The sequence below is a fragment of the Scyliorhinus canicula genome, chromosome 13 (assembly GCF_902713615.1).
Source record: "Scyliorhinus canicula chromosome 13, sScyCan1.1, whole genome shotgun sequence".
Classification (NCBI taxonomy): Eukaryota; Metazoa; Chordata; class Chondrichthyes; order Carcharhiniformes; family Scyliorhinidae; genus Scyliorhinus; species Scyliorhinus canicula.
This window is the reverse complement of record NC_052158.1, coordinates 42309159-42327684: the sequence shown is the minus strand read 5'-3', so window position 1 is coordinate 42327684 and position 18526 is coordinate 42309159. Positions and strand designations below refer to the sequence as shown.

Sequence of the window (18526 nt, the reverse complement as noted above, 5' to 3'; positions counted from 1 at the left end):
TGACCATCTATGATCAAGTTTACGTTGTAGTTGAAGGACAGCACGGTGGCACAGTGGTTAGCCGTGCTACCGCACAGCGCCAAGGATCCGGGTTCAATTCCGGCCTTGGGTGACTGTGGAGCTTGCAGTTTCTCCCCAGTGTCTGCATGGGTTTCCTCCCCCAGTCCAAAGATGTGCAGACTCGATAGGTCGAATGGCCTCCTTCTGCACTGCAGGGATTCTGTGGGCGCGATCTTTCAGGCTTGTTACACTCACGCTCAAAGTGTAATGAGGCCGGTGAATAGTGGGAGAGGCCAAAAAACGCAAACTGCGTCAGGTGCCAAACAGTTTGTGATGCAACCGGCCTGCTCCAGTAGGCGAATTAGGAATCCCGCCAGAGCGTGGCGAGAAACCAATTATCAACACTTAAGCCCAATTTCCATCCGAGAGCCATACCTTTGTCCAACAGCCTCCTGCCATTCAGCAGTCTCCCGAGCAAGTACTCACGCTGGCAAGTACTCCTTTTTAAAAATGTGAACCTGGTGGAAGGGCTTCTGTAGGGAGCCGAGGTGAGCAGCAATCTTTGCTCACAAACAAAAGCTCAGGGGCACTGGGCTTGCTGCCCCAAAGCGCGGCAGGGGGTGGGAGACCCTTGGCGGAGGCCTTGTGGCTCACCCTCCTGGATCCTCGAAGGAACAGGACAGCTCTCCTGGCCTCCACTGTGTCCAGGGGCCTCCCAGGTCTGCACCCTCAAATCGTGGGGCCGGTCTCCTCGGCGCCATTGTTGCGAGCTGGCTGGGGTTGGCTGAGCAAGTGCAGCTTAAATGCTGCTCGATGTCATTACCGGGGGCAGGCGAGCGTGGTCCCGACGAATCAGCTGGCGAGTCTTCATTCGGGGCGAGAAGCCCGTGAGGCCTCGTTAAGTGGACCAATTAACGTTAAATAGGTTGCCGTCCTCGCTGGGCCAAGCAGGGAAACTTGTGGCAATTCCCGCTCGCTACAGCACTTGGAAATTAGATCGCGCCCTGTGGTTTCATGAAACAGCTACCAAGATTCTAGGTTTAGGCAAGACTAACTTCAACGAGATGAGTAAATTGGACAGGAATATTAAACGGGTAAAAAAAAAGGACAAATCTGTAGAGGTGTTCAAGAAAGTTGATATAGAATTGGTGCATACTCCTAAAGTCAAGAGCTCTATTTGCCCAAATGAGATAGGCAGGGGCAACTGACGTAGAAAAAGAACACAAAGCTAGTTTAAAAGCATAGCAGCAAGGACCCCAGTTATGCCTGTATTTTTTTGGTTATGTGGAACACTGTTTGTTCCTGTCCTGCTCAGGCCTGTTCCATCTTTCCATTATATCGATTATTGTTTTGCCGCTACTTCATGCTCTTGTCTGGACCTGGATAAATTTATTAATTTTCTTCCAATTTCCACCCCTCTGGTCACATTCACATGGTCCATTTCAGACTCTTCCCTTTCTTGACATCAGACTATATTTCCAGTGATGTACTGACCAATATTCATTACAAGCCCACCGACTCCTACAGCTACCTAGACTGCAGCACCTCACCCAACTCTCTGGAAGGGCTCCATTCCATTCTCCCCATCTGTGTCACATCTGCTCAGATGCCACCTTTGAAAGTTCTGCCTTTTTCCTCAACTGAGGATTCTTTCCACTCCCACTTTGTAGATTGACAGAGAACTCAACTGTGTTTGACCTATCTCCCACACCCCTGCCCTCACCCCTTCCTCCCAGAACCGTGACACTGAACCCCTTGTCCTTACTTTCTACCACCAGCCTCCATGTTCAAAGGATCATCCTCCACCACTAAATACATCGTCTCACTCATCCCCCAGGCCAGCAAGATCACTGCTTCACTGATAGCCTGGTCACTCCTCCATCACACCCAACTCCTCATCCCCTTTACAAAATACCTTCTCATGCAAATGCAGAAGGTGAAATACCTGACCCTCTACCTCCTCTGCACAAAAGGTCCTAAATACTCCTTTCAGCTGAACCAAAGTTTCACTTGTACCTCCTTCAATTTGACCTACAATTTGTTGCTCCCAATGCAGTCTCCTCTACATTGGAGAGCTAAATGCAGACTGGATGACTACTTTGCGGAAATCCTTCACTTTGGCTGCAAGCACGACTTCAACCTTCTGGTTGCTTGCCCTTTTAACTAGACACCTTGCTCTCATACCCACAGTTTTGCTGCATTGCTCCAGTGAAGTCAATGGAGGAGCAACATCTCATCATCCAGTTCAATGAGTTCAACAACTTTATATTGTGGCCTTTCTATTCCATCACTTTTTGCACCTCTACACAGTTCTGACGAAGGGCCAAAGGACTCAACTCTGCTTTGTCTCCAGAAGCTGCCAGATCTGCTGAGTTTTTTCCCCGGCATTTTCCATTCTAGTTTAAAAGCACAGTATTATTTGGTAAATGCAAAAAAAAAGATACATCTACAACAATGGCAGCTACCCAACAACATGGAAAATTGCCCAGGTTCCCCCTGTATGCAAAAGCTGGACAAATCCAACCTGACCAATTACTGTCCCCGCTGGATCAAAGTGATAGAAGCATTAACCTCAACCTGCTCACTGGCACTCAGTTTGGATTCTGCCAAGGAGAGGCAAGACTGACTGCCATTGACAGAGATCATTGAGATATTGAAAAAAATTAAACCGTTAAATGTGTGATGGTTATGCTCCTTTTACATTGTAATCTTGCCAACCTCTGACAAAGGCAAGATGAAAAACTTCAACATGGCTCTGTCAGAAAAATCACAATTTATACAAGTAATAAAAAGATTGTACATTTTAGATCATTAGCATACAAAACCAATACTTTGGTACGCCTGCACGAGAGAGACTAGAAATGAAAAGGTCTAACAAAATGCATAAACAAGATGAGAGCGGTGCACACAAAGCACAATTCTACAGCAATAATGACTGCTTGTAATACATTTATAGATACCTGATCTTCTTGGTGTAAGTTGATGTCACTTACATACAAGTTGCAATGAATAGACTTGGCAACTCTACACCGGGAAGCTTATGATGGCTCAAAATATAGGTTGGAATTCTCTGGTCATCGGGATTCATGTTTCTAAGCAGCATACCTACGGCAGGTTTCACAGTGGCATGGGGTTTCAATGGGAAATTCATTGACAAGCCGAGGGAAAAGATAGAATCCCGCTGCCAACGAATGGCACACCACCAAGAAACACACGATTGTGGACCAGAAAATCCAGCCCATAAAATGGCCTAATTTGGCTCCTTGTGGTACCCCAGCATGTGACGTTATACAACTGGAAGTACTTTCTTTGTACCACAAATATTAACTGAGATAGTGTACATAGCACGCCCCAACATCACAATGACATTTTTATCAGCGCAATATTTTCCCAAGTATGGCATCAAGAAGCCTCGCATAGCTGAGCACAAAAGGGGTCAATCATCTCAGTCCCAAGACATTCACTGCAGGAGTTCCTCAGTGTTACGTGTGTGTGTGTGTGTGTGTGTGTGTGTGTCTCCGTTGGCGGTCATGGAATAGGAAGTCACCCATTTGTAGCTCCCGCTCGTGACGGATCTTTTCTCCCGACTTTAGAGGTTTCTTTTGAAAAACTGGGAGTGGATAAGACAGTGAGGAGGAATCCCACACCAGTATATGGAGATGTGGACCAGAAGTGGTCGGATAAGAAGGAAAAATCGAGTAAAAAAGGCACGTGTAAAACCCACAGCACAGAAAAACATAGCGGAGGTGCAGGGCACTGGCTCAGCAGCCCAGTGGTCAATGGAGCAGCTGGTGAAATTTATTCAGGAGGGTTTTGCCAAATTAAGGGAGGAGGTCTAAACCAGATCAAGGCATCGATCGACTGGGTGGAGCAGGGGCTGGAAGCCCAAGGTTGGACGATCCAGAAGATTGAGGAGAAGGTGGTCGAGCATGAGGACCACCTAACTGAACTGGAGTTACAGGTGGGGCTGATGAGGGATCAGCAGAAAAAGTTGCAGGAGAAGGTGGAGGACCTGGAGAACAGATGTTTTGAATATGCATGTCCAAACGGGGGCGGGGGGGTGGAGGGAGAACAATGGAGAAATAAGGGCCAGGATTCTCCGACACCACGCCAGGTCAGAGAATCCCGGGGGGGGGGGGGGCAGATGCGGATCCCGCCCCGCCGCCGGCTTCCCTATTCTCCGGTGCTGTTTTTTTCGGGCACCGCCACGAGTATTCCTGCCACGCCGGTTGGGGGCCATTGACAGCTCCACCCCCCCCCCCCGGGCGAATCTACAGGCCCCGATGGGCCGAGTGGCTGACAAGTTTTTCCCAGTCCCGCCAGCGTGAATTACTCACCCCACACACGGCGGGACCTGGCAGTGGCCTAGCCTGCGATCAGGGCTTACCGATCGGTGGGCGGGCTGGTTTCGTGGGGGCCTTCTTTCCTCCGCACCGGGCCCTTGTAGAACTCCGTAATATTGCCCGGGGGCCGGCGCAGAGAGGGGAACCCCTGCGCATGCGCAGAAATATGCTGCCCGTTCCACGTATGCGCGGAAATACACCGTCTGGTCCACGCTAACTCGCACCTGCCCTTAGACACCGGCTGGAGCTGTGGGAACCACTCCGGCGTCAACCTAGCCTCCTAAAAACAAAATGGAGAATTCTCCACTTTCAGGGGCTGTTGATGCCAGAGTGGTTGCCACCGGTTTTCCCACCGGCGTGGGGACACAGTCCCATTTTTAGAAGATGTCTGGTGCCATGAGCGGGAGCTACCAGGTCAGCTGGCTCATGGAAGCACAGTGGGGGATGAGCAGGCGATAAGTTTGATATGGGGGGTTGGGTTTTTGGTGCTGTTACTAGGGGAGAGGGGTTGGAGCAGCTCTGCTGACAGGGGAGGAACTGTAACTAGGGGATAAATGGGAGGCCGAGAATGGCAGATGCCAGAGGGCGGGCTCGAGGAGGCGAGAGACGGAAGCGGGAGGCTGACCCAAGAAGGGTAATGGCTAGTCGGTGGGGAGCAGATAGCCCTCCAACTAGGCTGATTACTTGGAACGTCAGAGGGTGAAATGGGCCTGTCAAGAGGGCTCGCGTGTTTGCGCATCTGAGGGGATTGAAGGCGGACGTGGCAATGCTACAAGAGACACACCTAGATCAGACCAGATTGAGGAAGGGTTGGGTTGGCTAAGTATTCCATTCAGGGCTGGACTAAGACCAGGGGGGGTTGCGATCCTGATTAACAAACGAGTGGCATTTGAGGCAGGGAGAATCGTGTCATATACAGGGGGCAGGTACATAATGATAAATGGTAAGCTGGAGGGGATGTGGGTGGTACTTGTGAATGTCTGTGCACCAAACTGGGACGGTGTTGAATTTATGAGACGGGTGTTAGGCAAGATCCCAGACCTAGAGTCACATAATCTGATCATGGCGGGAGATTTCAACACAGTCACTGATCCGGAATTGGACCGGTCAAAATCTAGAAAAGGGAGGGTGCCAGCCGCAGTGAGGGAATTGAAGGGATTTATGGAGCAGATGGGGGGAGTGGACCCATGGAGGTTTGGATGGCCAAGCGCAAAGGAGTTTTCTTTTTTCTCCCATGTCCACAAGATATATTCTCGGATCGACTTTTTTATTCTGAGCAGGGCTCCACTGACGGGGTGGTCGATACTGAGTACTCGGCCGTCGCGGTGTCGGATCATGCCCCACATTGGGTTGATCTACGGATTGGTATGGAGAGAGGGCTCCGCCCGTTATGGAGGCTGGATGTGGGGCTATTAGCACATGAGGCGGTCTGTGGGCGGGTGAGTAAGTCAATCCAGAACAATGTGGAAATAAATGATATGGGGGAGGTCTCAGCAGCAACGGTGTGGGAAGCTCTGAAGGCAGTCATAGGGAAACTAATTTTGATACGTGCCCACAGAGAAACGGTGGAACGAGGAGAGAGGGATAGGCTTTGACAAAGAGTCATTGGACTTGAAATGTTAGCTCTTTTCTCTCCCTACAGATGCTGCCAGACCTGCTGAGATTTTCCAGCATTTTCCCTTTCGTTCGAGAGGGATAGGTTGGTTGGGGAGATACTCCAGGTGGACAGGAGATATTCAGAAGCCCCGGACGCAGGGTTACTGAAGGAGCGGCAGAGGTTAAAGGTGGAGTTTGGGCTGTTGTTTACAGGGAAGGCAGCGGAACAACTAAGGAAGGCTAGCGGAGTGGTGTACGAGTACGGGGAAAAGGCAAGCAGAATGTTAGCGCACCAGCTTAGGAAAAGAGAGGTGGCCAGGGAAATAGGAAGAGTGAAGAACAGAGGTGGGAATGGGGTCCTGGACCCAGTGGGGGTAAATGGGGTGTTTAAAGACTTCTACAGTAAATTATACCAGTCGGTACCCCCGGCTGAGGTTGAGAGGATGAGGTAGTTCTTGGGGCAGTTGAGGTTCCTGAGGGTGGAGGAGGAATTGGGAGCCCCAATTGAACTTGAGGAAATATAGAATATAGAACAGTACAGCACAGAACAGGCCCTTCGGCCCTCGATGTTGTGCCGTGCAATGATCACCCTACTCAAACCCACGTATCCACCCTATACCCGTAACCCAACAATCCCCCCATTAACCTTACACTAGGGGCAATTTAGCATTGCCAATCCATCTAACCCGCACATCTTTGGACTGTGGGAGGAAACCGGAGCACCCGGAGGAAACCCACGCACACACGGGGAGGATGTGCAGACTCCACACAGACAGTGACCCAGCCGGGAATCGAACCTGGGACCCTGGAGCTGTTAAGCATTTATGCTAACCACCATGCTACCGTGCTGCCCCGAAAATTGCTTATTGTCACGAGTAGACTTCAATGAACTTACTGTGAAAAGCCCCTAGTCGCCACATTCCGGCGCCTGTTCGGGGAGGCTGTTACGGGAATTGAACCGTGCTGCTGGCCTGCTTGGTCTGCTTTCAAAGCCAGCGATTGAGCCCAGTGTGCTAAACAGCCCCTAAATAATGGAGGGGCTGAAGGGCATGCAGTCGGCAAGGTCCCGGGGTCGGACGGCTACCCAGTGGAATTCTACAAGAGGTTTGAGGAGATATTGGGCCCTACTGCTGGGGAGGGCATTTAATGAGGCAAGGGAGTCCGTCCCCCAACAATATTGCAGGCCTCGATTTCACTGATTCTGAAACGTGAGAAGGACCCTGAGCAATGCGGGTCATACAGGCCAATCTTGAATGTGGACGCTAAACTGCTAGCTAAGATACTGGCCACAAGGATAGAGGACTGTGAACCAGGGCTGATAGGGGAAGACCAGACAGGTTTTGTAAAGGGCAGGCAACTCATGGCCAATGTTAGAAGGCTCTGAAACATTATCACGATGCCCTCAGTGGGGGCGGTGAGAGGGGGGAATGGAGGTGGTGGTTAGGGCTTCATTGATTGGGTGCGGTTGCTGTATCAGGCACCAGTGGCAAGTGTGCGCACGAATCGGTTAATGTCGGGCTATTTCAAACCTCACCGAGGGACAAGGCAAGAGTGTCCCCTCTCCTCGCTGTTGTTTGCTCTGGCCATAGGGCCACTGGCTATGGCGTTAAGAGCTTCCAGGAACTGGAAAGGGCTAGTTCAGTGGGGGTGGGGGGAGTGTAGCACCGTGTCTCGCTTTATGCGGATGACCTGCTGCTGTACATTTCTTTGGAGTGTTGGAAGAGCCGGGAGTCCAGGGGGCGAGAGAGGCCGACGCGTTGGCCTTTGCCTCCCTGGTTTAGCACACAAGGCTAAATCGCTGGCTTTTAAAGCAGACCAAGGCAGGTCAGCAGCACGGTTCAATTCCTGTACAAGCCTCCCCTAACAGGCGCTGGAATGTGGCGACTAGGGGCTTTTCACAGTAACGTCATTGAAGCCTACTCGTGACAATAAGCGATTTTCATTTCATTTTCATTTCATTAATGTGGAGGGACTCGAGCCCCCCGAATGTGAGACCTGGGTTAGTGAGATGGTTAGGTTTCTCAGTCTCGAGAAAATAAAGTTCGCCCTGAGAGGGTCAATGTTAGGGTTCATCCGGAGGTGGCAGCCGTTTATTGACTTTGTTGGAGAAAATGAAAATGTCAGCAGAGGCAGAAATCTAGGGGTGAAAGGCTAGGCTACTGTCCCACTGTTAGGGTGTGAAGAACGGGGTAGGGATGGAATTGGTTTATGTACCATGTTTATGTTGCTGTTATCGTTATTATTATTATAAAAACCGTAAATACCCAACTAAAATGTTTTTTTGGAAAGAAGTTAATGATTCCAAAAAGCATTGGATATAAACTGTTCAACAAATAGGCCAATTAATTAGGAAATTAGCTGAGCAGCAAAAGGCATGAAGTAGGAATAAGGAGGACCAGTTGGCAGGATGTGATTTATGCAAGCGATTTAACCAAATAGGAATAAGTCCCATAGTGAGTGCGTTTAGCGACGTGTTTCCCGGAGCACGCAATGCTGAGAAGCACAACGCTATGAAACGGCATTCGTGTTAGATAGGGGGCCTCAGCGGGGAACGTGTGGCCGAGGCTGCGCATAGCCCCATTTTGTACATTGAGGAGCTCCACTCACTATAACTCCTAAGTGTAGTGACAGATCGGGATGCCATTTTTAAATGGCGTCCTGATCTCTGGGACCCCTGAATCGATACCTGGCCCCAACACCCATGTAGAGCACCCTGGTCCAATCGCCACTGTGCAAATAGTGCTAGCTTGGCACCTTCGCAGTGCCAACCTGACAGTGCCAGGTTGACACCCAGGTGGTCTCCGAGGCGAAGGGGATGAATCCCAATGCCAATGCCTTGGTTACTTTGGGAACCCACACATTAAAGAAAAATGAAATGAAATGAAAATCGCTTATTGTCACAAATAGGCTTCAAATGAGGTTACTGCGAAAAGCCCCTAGTCGCCTCATTCCGGCGTCTGTTCGGGGAGGCTGGTACGGGAGTTGAACCGTGCTGCTGACCTGCTTGGTCAGCTTTCAAAGCCAGCGATTTAACCCTGTAGACTAGTTGTTTAGCTTTAATATGCAGATTTGCTAAAGTGATCCCACTTACAATGGGTGGAATTTACATTGCAATGTTTCATGGGAGCCGGGTCTCCTGACTTTTATCGGCCACACTGCCTTTCAGCCGCAGAGTGGCCGTAAAATTGTACCCATGGTTTTTGAAGCACCTGCGACTAAAAGACAATGGACGGGATTCTCCGACTCCCCGCCGGGTCCACGAATCGCAGGGGGGCAGCGTTAATCCCGCCCCGAATTCTCCGGCGCCACGCCGGCTGCTGAATTCTCCAGCGCCGGGTGTTTGGCGGGGATAATGCTGCGCCGGTCATTGGCAGCGCCCCCTGGCGATTCTCCACTCCCCGATGGGCCGAGCGGGCCACTCGTTTTCGGCCAGTCGCACTGGCGTAGATTAGATCAGGTCCGTACCGGCGGGACCTGGCTCTCAGGGAGGCCTGCGGAGTCCTCAGGGGGGTGCTGGGGGGGGGATCCGGTGGCCTGGCCCACCTGGGTGTCAACCTGGCACTGCGAAGGTGCCAAGCTAGCACTATTTGCACAGGGCAGCACGGTAGCATGGTGGTTAGCATAAATGCTTCACAGCTCCAGGGTCCCAGGTTCGGTTCCCGGCTGGGTCACTGTCTGTGCGGAGTCTGCATGTCCTCCCCGTGTGTGCGTGGGTTTCCTCTGGGTGCTCCGGTTTCTTCCCACAGGCCAAAGATGTGCAGGTTAGGTGGATTGGCCATGATAAATTGTCCGAGTGTCCTAATAAAAGTAAGGTTAAGGGGGGGGGGGTTGTTGGGTTACGGGTATAGGGTGGATACGTGGGTTTGAGTAGGGTGATCATTGCTCGGCACAACATCGAGGGCCGAAGGGCCTGTTCTGTGCTGTACTGTTCTATGTTCTATGGCCGGCGTGGAGAAGAAATCCCCTGGGCATGCGCAGGAAATACACCAGGGGTTCCGCACATGCGCCAGAACACGCTAGCGCCTGCACATGCACCTACTGTCTCTTCCTATTGAATAGCACAGCAGACTGGAAGGGCTGAATCTTCCCACATGTTCCTTGGATTTCTCCAACCAGAGGCCTCGTTACAGACAGCGAGTTCTTGAGAACAGCCACCTCCTCCCCCCCCCCCCCCCAGTTACAAGGGAACCCGGGCACAGCCCCCCCCCCCCCCCCCCAGTTACAAGGGAACACGGGCACAGCCCCCCCCCCCCCCCAGTTACAAGGGAACACGGGCACAGCCCCCCCCCCCCCCCCCCAGTTACAAGGGAACACGGGCACAGCCCCCCCCCCCCCCCCCCAGTTACAAGGGAACCCGGGACCCGGGCACAGCCCCCCCAAGCCCCGCTCTCACCTTTCCGGGACAGCGCCGACTGTTCCATGAGTTCAATGTTATGGTCACAGAAAGCGATCGCTTCCTGGTAGCCCGATTCCCCCCTCTCTTTAGTCCATCTCTCCGTATTGCTTTTCATCCAGTCCTTCACCGCGATGTACTTCTTCAGGTTAAAGTCGTAATACGCGATCAGCTCCTGATCATAGACAGTCTGGTCAATAAAGGTCCAGGTCCCGGAGCTGTTAAACTCACATCCGTGAATGCCGCTAGTAGTGTGAGCCCCTGTGAGAGAGAGAGAGAGACACAGAGTTACTGCCGGGAGACGGACAACTACGGACCCCCCGACACGGCCCCGGGAATGGGGGGGTGGGGAGATCTTCCCGCCTCCGGACCGCACTGCCCCCCCCCCTCCCCCCGTGAGTGTGAATGGCGGCAGCGGCTCCCCCTCCCCTCAGAAATCCCACCGTCAGGGTCTAATAAACCTCACTGCAACAAACACACTCATTCACCCCACAAAGGTTGATGGCAGCAGTGTGTGTAGTAAAGGACAGGACAGAGAATTCATTGTCCCCACCCCAGACAGTTGACACATCATTTCGAAATAGTACCTTTCCTGCAGACCAGATAAAAGGATGAATAATCTATCGTGGTAATTATCGCTCGCTAACATCGGCTGTTATTAAAGATTATTTCGCTATGATCCGATTGACAGAAGTGAGGACACAGGAGAAAGGATTGGAGATGGGGGTTGAGGAGGGAGGGGAACTCTTAATATGGGTAATCAGTGAGAGCAACAACTGAAAACTATCGGGGAAAAAGTCACAAGCACACTGCCAATTTTGCTCAAATACAAAGTTCAGGGATGTGGGGGGCGATTCTCCGCACCCGCGAAAAATCGCGAAATTGTCGTAAAAAACGGGCGTGTTTTACGACGGTCGGGAAGGGTCCATTTCCCGACGTATTCACTTCCGGGAAATGGGCTAGTAACGCGGCCGCGTCAATCACGTGCGCGATGACGACGGAACGCGGCGACGACACGATCACGCCCGCGTGTCGCCGCCCGACGCCGTAAAAAGGCGCGGGCGAGCACAGAATCTGTCGGCCATGATGTCGGAGTCCAGGAGAGCTGCACCTCATTTTGTGGAAGCCGATGTGGATACGCTGCTCGATGTTGTCGAGCAGAGGAGGGGCATCATCCGCCTGCGGAGAGGGCATCGCCAACCTGCCAGCGCGGTACGCCAGGCCTGGCGTGAGGTGGCTGCTGCCATCAGTGCTGTGGGGCAGACCCCTCGCTCTGCAGAGCAGTGCCGAAAAAAGCTTCACGACCTCACCAGGGCTGCCAGGGTAAGTGCCAAGAAGGTGCCCCCTGGTCACAACCATCCCTCCCCCCCCTTTACTTAATCACCCACCTCCCCCCCTGGCACAGGGGGGTGGAGGGGGATTGGGGCAGAGTTATTTGAGGGTGGTTCACAAAGTTGTCACAGACCCAGCGCTCTGGCCCCGTGGAGAGATGCAATCGTCTTATGACAACTTGACCCCCAAACTGTGCCAGTATCTGAACGGACTGCTGATACCTGCCGTATTGTAATGATCTACCTATGTACCCTCCCCCAACAGGCCAAGTCCGCTCACAACACCCGTGAGCGGCACAAGACTGGAGGGGGTTCGCCCAACCTGCACCCCCTCACCACCTTTGAACAGAGGGCACTGGACCTTGTCTGCCACCCGGGCTGTCGCGCTATGCGAGGTTGGCGGAGCTGCAACAAGTGAGACAACCCTCCTTGACAAACACCCACCCCTCCCCCATCCTCTGTCCCTTCACACACGCTGCCCACTGGGATACCTCCCCCATCCTCTGTCCCTTCACACACCCTGCCCACTTGGACACCTCCCCCATCCTCTGTCCCTTCACACACCCTGCCCACTGGGATACCTCCCCCATCCTCTGTCCCTTCACACACCCTGCCCACTTGGACACCTCCCCCATCCTCTGTCCCTTCACACACCCTGCCCACTTGGACACCTCCCCCATCCTCTATCCCTTCACACACCCTGCCCACTTGGACACCTCCCCCATCCTCTGTCCCTTCACACACCCTGCCCACTGGGATACCTCCCCCATCCTCTATCCCTTCACACACCCTGCCCACTGGGATACCTCCCCCATCCTCTGTCCCTTCACACACCCTGCCCACTGGGATACCTCCCCCATCCTCTATCCCTTCACACACCCTGCCCACTGGGATACCTCCCCCATCCTCTGTCCCTTCACACACCCTGCCCACTGGGATACCTCCCCCATCCTCTATCCCTTCACACACCCTGCCCACTGGGATACCTCCCCCATCCTCTGTCCCTTCACACACCCTGCCCACTGGGATACGCCCCCCATCCTCTGTCCCTTCACACGCTGCCCACTGGGACCGTCCAGCGGCCTGCCGAGCAAATCTAAATAACCCGTCTCATTTTCTTCCCTAGGACGTGATGCCGAACGACCAGGGCCGTCTGGCTGCAGACGGACACAGGCATCTGCCGCCACCTCACCCGGGGCCGCACAACAGAGGGCGCCCGATCAGAGGGGAGGCCCATCCTCCCCAACCCAATCTGCGGATCAGGACGCCCAGAGGGTGGCGAGACCACAAGCCACGGAAATGGCCAGCGATAACCCTCCGGACTCTGAGCGGCCCCACACCATTGAGGAGGCGCTAAATTGCGACAATATCGGGCTTGCGGCACTGCTATCTCCCACACCATCCACCATCCCACAGACACTCACCCCAGTGGGCCTATTTAGTGATGAGTCTCCTGGGTCACAGTCTGGTTCGCACATCACAGCTGAGCAGGTACAGCAGGTGGAGGTCGGAGCAACCGAGGGCCCGGACTCGCGGAGGCCAGACCAGGCCCAGGATGCAGCTGGCTCCCAGATGTTTTCGGAGTTCGTGGAGTTTCTGAACCCACCCGCACAGCCGATGCCTCAAGAAACACAGGGAAACAATGACGGGATGAGGGCTGTCTTCCAGACTCTGCAGACGCTGTTAGAGGAGTCGAACCGCGACTTCCGGTGTGCATTATGATGTGAGTGAGCACACAGTGGCAGCTCCTGCCCAAGGTTACAGAAAAGAGCTCTTTTTTGGTCGGCACGGGTTGGAATTTCGATGAAAAGCCGTTGGGGAATGTTCAAGGAGTACTTTCCCCCAGGAATAGTATGTTTCTGGGTTATCAGACCCTCAGAAACAGTGCAAAACAGTGGAAGCAGCAGCAAACAAGAGCCTCTACAAGCAGGCAGGCGGGGGAAGGGCCAGCTCAGGTTTCTCAAGCTGACTTGAGGGCCTTTATGAAAGCTGAATTCTAGCAGCAGTCGACGCTGTCCTGACGAATCCCAGTGGGGGAAGGTGTCTAGAGGAGCATTCCACATAATTTATGGTGCTCACCCGGAGTGGGGCAAAGGAAAAAGCTGCAGCAGTTCCCCAAGAGAAGCAGGGGAAGAAAGAAAAAATGGCGGCCGGCGGAACACCCGAGGACTGGTGGAAGTGGGCGCAGGAGCAGCAGGCCTCTCTTCTGCGCTGTTTTGCGGAGCTGAAGGCTGAGTTGCTGGACTCCCTGAATGCAACTACAAACAAGCTGCTTGGGACCCAGGCGGCACAGGAGGCGTCTATTCGGGAGTTGCAGCAGCAGGCCGCTGAGAGGGAGGAGGAGGCCGTGGTCCTCGTGGGGAAAGTGGAGTTGCACGAGGCACTTCACAAAAAGTGGCAAGACCGCTTGGAGGAGCTGGACGTTTGCACGAGGATCCTGGGCCTGGCGGAGGGGCTGGAGGGGTCGGATCTCCCGGCGTATGTGACCACGATGTTGAGCTCGTTGATGGGAGCGGGGTCCTTCCATTTGCCCCTGGAGCTTGAGGGAGCTCATCGAGTGATGGCCAGGAGGCCTAAGGCAAATGAACCCCCGCGGGCGGTGCTGGTGCGGTTCCATCGGTTTAGTGACCGGGAGTGTGTGCTGCGCTGGGCCAAGAAAGAGAGGAGCAGCAAGTGGGAGAATTCGGTAGTGCGAATCTACCAGGACTGGGGTGCGGAGGTGGCAAAGCGGCAGGCCGGGTTCAACCGGACGAAGGCGGTGCTGCATGCCAAGCAGGTCAGATTTGGAATGCTGCAGCCTGCGCGTCTGTGGGTGACATACAAGGACCGGCACCATTACTTCGAGTCCCCGGAGGAGGCGTGGGCCTTTGTACAGGCGGAGAAGCTGGACTCAAACTAGGGTCTGGGGACACACTATGGCCGTTGCTGTTTTCGCTGTTGCTGTTCTTCAATTGTGACAGGTGTTATTCTTATGCTGGTTTTCTTTTTGCTCTGTTTCCAGGTGGGTTTGTCTGTTGGGTATGGGTGTGGGGTATGTGGGGAACGTTGGGGGTTTGTGTTTTATATGTTCTCTTCTGTACGTGACTGGGGTTGGGGTGAAACTGGATTTTGAGGAGCTGCGTCAGAAGGGTGGGGTGTGGCAGTGTGAAAGTTCCTCTGGATATCCGCGCTGCGGGGCGGGGGGGGCGGAGCTGGAGGTGGGGGCGTGGCCTTCACTGGTTTTCTTTCCCCCGCTGAAGGGGTGCCAAGGAGGTGTGGCAAGAGGGGGATGACCCCATGCCGGGAGGAGATGGATTTTGGCGGGAGCTGCCGGGTCAGCAGAAGTCAGCTGACTCACGGAAGTACCATGGAGAGTGGGTCGCGGCTAGGAGGGGTCCTAGCCTGGGGGGGTGGGGGGGGGGGTGGGGGGGATACCGGGTTGCTGCTGGAATGGCCAGGAAGGAGCTGGTGTGGGCCGGGGGGGGTAGAGGAGAGGCGTTATCGCCATGGGGAACGGGTCAGGCGGGGCGAGCTGGCCTGGGGCGAGCAGTCGATGAGCTATGGCTAGCCGGCAGGGGGAGAGGGGCGGGTTGCCCTCTGATCCGGCTGATTACCTGGAACGTGAGGGGACTGAATGGGCCGGTTAAGAGAACTAGGGTATTTTCTCATCTGAAGGGGCTGAAGGCGGACGTGGCTATTCTCCAGGAGACCCACTTGAAGGTGGCGGACCAGGTCCGTCTGAGGAAGGGGTGGGTGGGGCAGGTTTTTCACTCAGGATTGGATGCGAAGAACCGGGGGGTGGCGATTCTGGTGGGGAAGCGGGTGGCGTTCGAGGCGGCTGAGGTGGTGTCGGACAAGGAGGGCAGATATATTATGGTGAAGGGTAGGCTGCAAGGAGAGAAGGTGGTGCTGGTAAATGTATATGCCCCGAATTGGGATGATGCCGGCTTCATGAGGCGCTTGTTGGGCCGCATCCCGGACCTGGAGGCAGGGGGCCTGATCATGGGGGGAGACTTTAACACAGTGCTGGATCCCCCACTGGACCGGTCCAGTTCAAGGACGGGTAGGAGACCGGCGGCGGCCAAAGTGCTGAGGGGGGTTTATGAACCAGATGGGAGGGGTGGATCCCTGGAGGTTTGGGAGGCCGAGAGCGCGGGAGTATTCCTTTTTCTCCCATGTCCATAGGGTTTATTCCCGAATAGATTTTTTCGTCCTGAGCAGGGGATTGATCCCGAAGGTGCAGGATGCAGAGTATTCGGCCATAGCGATTTCAGACCATGCTCCGCACTGGGTTGATCTGGAGATGGGGGAGGCGCGGGACCAGCGTCCACTCTGGCGCCTGGATGTGGGGATGCTGGCTGATGAGGAGGTGTGTAGGAGGGTCCAGGGGGAGATTGAGGGGTATCTGGATACCAACGATACGGGGGAGGTCCGGGTGGGGATGGTCTGGGAGGCTCTGAAAGCAGTGATCCGGGGGGAGCTGATCTCCATCCGGGCCCATAGGGAAAGGAGGGAGAGGAAGGAGAGGGAGAGACTGGTGAGGGAGCTCCTGGATGTGGACAGGAGATACGCAGAGGCACCGGAGGAGGGGTTGCTGGGGGAACGGCGTAGTTTGCAGGCCAAATTTGACTTGTTGACCACCAGAAAGGCGGAGACACAGTGGAGGAGGTCGCAGGGCACGGTATATGAGAATGGGGAGAAGGCGAGCAGGATGTTGGCTCATCAGCTCCGCAGGCGAGATGCGGCTAGGGAAATTGGGGGAGTGAAGGATGGGGGTGGAAATATAGTGCAGAAGGGGACAGAAGTAAATGGGGTCTTTAGGGACTTCTACGAGGAACTGTACCGGTCAGAACCTCCGATGGGGAGAGGGGGGATGGAGAGCTTCATGAACAGGCTATGTTTCCCAAAGGTTCAAGAGGAGCTGGTAGAGGGGCTGGGGGCACCGATAGAGTTGGAGGAGCTAGTCAGGGGGATTGGACAAATGCAGTCAGGTAAGGCGCCGGGGCCGGACGGGTTCCCGGTGGAATTTTATAAAAAGTATGCGGATCTGGTGGGCCCCGTGTTGGTGCGAGCCTTCAATGAGGCATGGGAGGGGGGGGGGGGCTTTGCCCCCGACGATGTCGCGGGCACTGATCTCTCTGATCCTAAAGCGGGATAAGGACCCCTTGCAGTGTGGATCATACAGGCCTATCTCGCTACTCAATGTTGACGCCAAATTGCTGGCGAAGATCCTGGCCACCAGGATAGAGGATTGTGTGCCGGGGTGATACACGAGGATCAGACAGGATTTGTCAAGGGACGGCAGCTCAACACGAATGTGCGGAGACTGCTAAATGTTATTATGATGCCGGCAGTGGAGGGGGAGGCGGAGATAGTGGTGGCGCTGGATGCGGAGAAAGCGTTTGATAGAGTTGAGTGGGGGTACCTGTGGGAGGTGCTGGAGCGGTTTGGATTCGGGGAGGGATTCATCAAATGGGTGAGGCTGCTCTACGCGGCTCCGATGGCAAGTGTAGTTACCAATGGAAGGAGACCGGAGTACTTTAGGCTCTACCGTGGGACCAGGCAGGGGTTCCCCCTGTCCCCCTTGCTCTTTGCACTGGCGATTGAACCTTTGGCTATGGCGTTGAGGGAGTCAGGGAAGTGGAGGGGTCTGGTGCGGGGTGGGGAGGAACATTGTGTATCGCTGTGTGCGGACGACCTGCTGTTGTATGTGGCGGATCCAGAAGGGGGAATGCCGGGGGTGATGGAGCTGTTAGCGGAATTTGGGGGCTTCTCGGGCTACAAGTTAAATTTAGGCAAGAGTGAGGTATTTGTAGTACACCCGGGTGATCAGGAGGAGGGAATTGGGAGACTCCCATTTAAGAGGGCAGTGAAGAGTTTCAGATACCTGGGGGTGCAGGTGGCCAGGAGTTGGGGGCTCTCCATAAGCTTAATTTTACCAGGCTGGTGGAGCAGATGGAGGAGGAATTTAAAAGGTGGGACATGGTGCCGCTATCGTTGGCGGGTAGAGTGCAGTCCGTCAAAATGACGGTTCTCCCGAGGTTCTTGTTCCTTTTTCAGTGTTTGCCCATCTTTATCCCGAGGGCCTTTTTTCGAAGGGTGACTAGCAGCATCATGAGCTTTGTTTGGGCGCATGGGACCCCGAGGGTGAAGAGGGTCTTCTTGGAGCGGGGTAGAGATGGGGGGGGGCTGGCGTTACCCAATCTCTCGGGGTATTATTGGGCGGCCAATGTGTCGATGGTGCGCAAGTGGGTAATGGAGGGGGAGGGGGCAGCATGGAAACGGATGGAGAGGGCGTCCTGTGGAGATACAAGCCTGGGGGCCCTGGTAACGGCGCCGTAGCCGCTCCCTCCTACGAGGTATACCACGAGTCCGGTGGTGGCGGCTACCCTCAAGATTTGGGGGCAGTGGAGGCGACATAGGGGAGAAGTGGGGGGCTCGATGGAGGCTCCGTTAAGGGGGAACCATAGGTTCGTCCCGGGGAACATTGATGGGGGATTTCAGGGTTGGCACGGAGCAGGCATCAGACAGCTGAGGGACCTGTTTATTGATGGGAGGTTTGCGAGCCTGGGGGAGTTGGAGGAGAAATTTGGGCTCACCCGGGGAACATGTCCAGGTATCTGCAGGTAAAGGCATTTGCTAGGTGGCAGGTGGAGGGATTCCCTTCGCTTCCCGCGAGGGGGGTGAGCGACAGGGTGCTTTCGGGAGTCTGGGTCGGAGAGGGGAAGATATCTGATATCTACAAGGTTATGCAGGAGGCGGAGGAGGCGTCAGTAGGAGAGCTGAAAGCTAAGTGGGAGGGGGAACTGGGGGAACAGATCGAAGACGGGACATGGGCTGATGCCCTGGAGAGGGTTAATTCTTCCTCCTCGTGTGCGCGGTTT

The 18526-nt window shown here is 54.5% G+C and overlaps 1 long non-coding RNA gene across 1 annotated transcript in view; it reads right to left on the bottom strand.

Moving 5' to 3' along the window:
* Nucleotides 1-18526, bottom strand: part of LOC119975909 — a 64043-nt gene that overhangs the window by 27056 nt on the left and 18461 nt on the right. Inside the window, exon 2 of the long non-coding RNA XR_005462827.1 lies at nucleotides 10333-10593. This is a non-coding gene — a long non-coding RNA (uncharacterized LOC119975909). The remainder of the gene's footprint in view (nucleotides 1-10332; nucleotides 10594-18526) is intronic.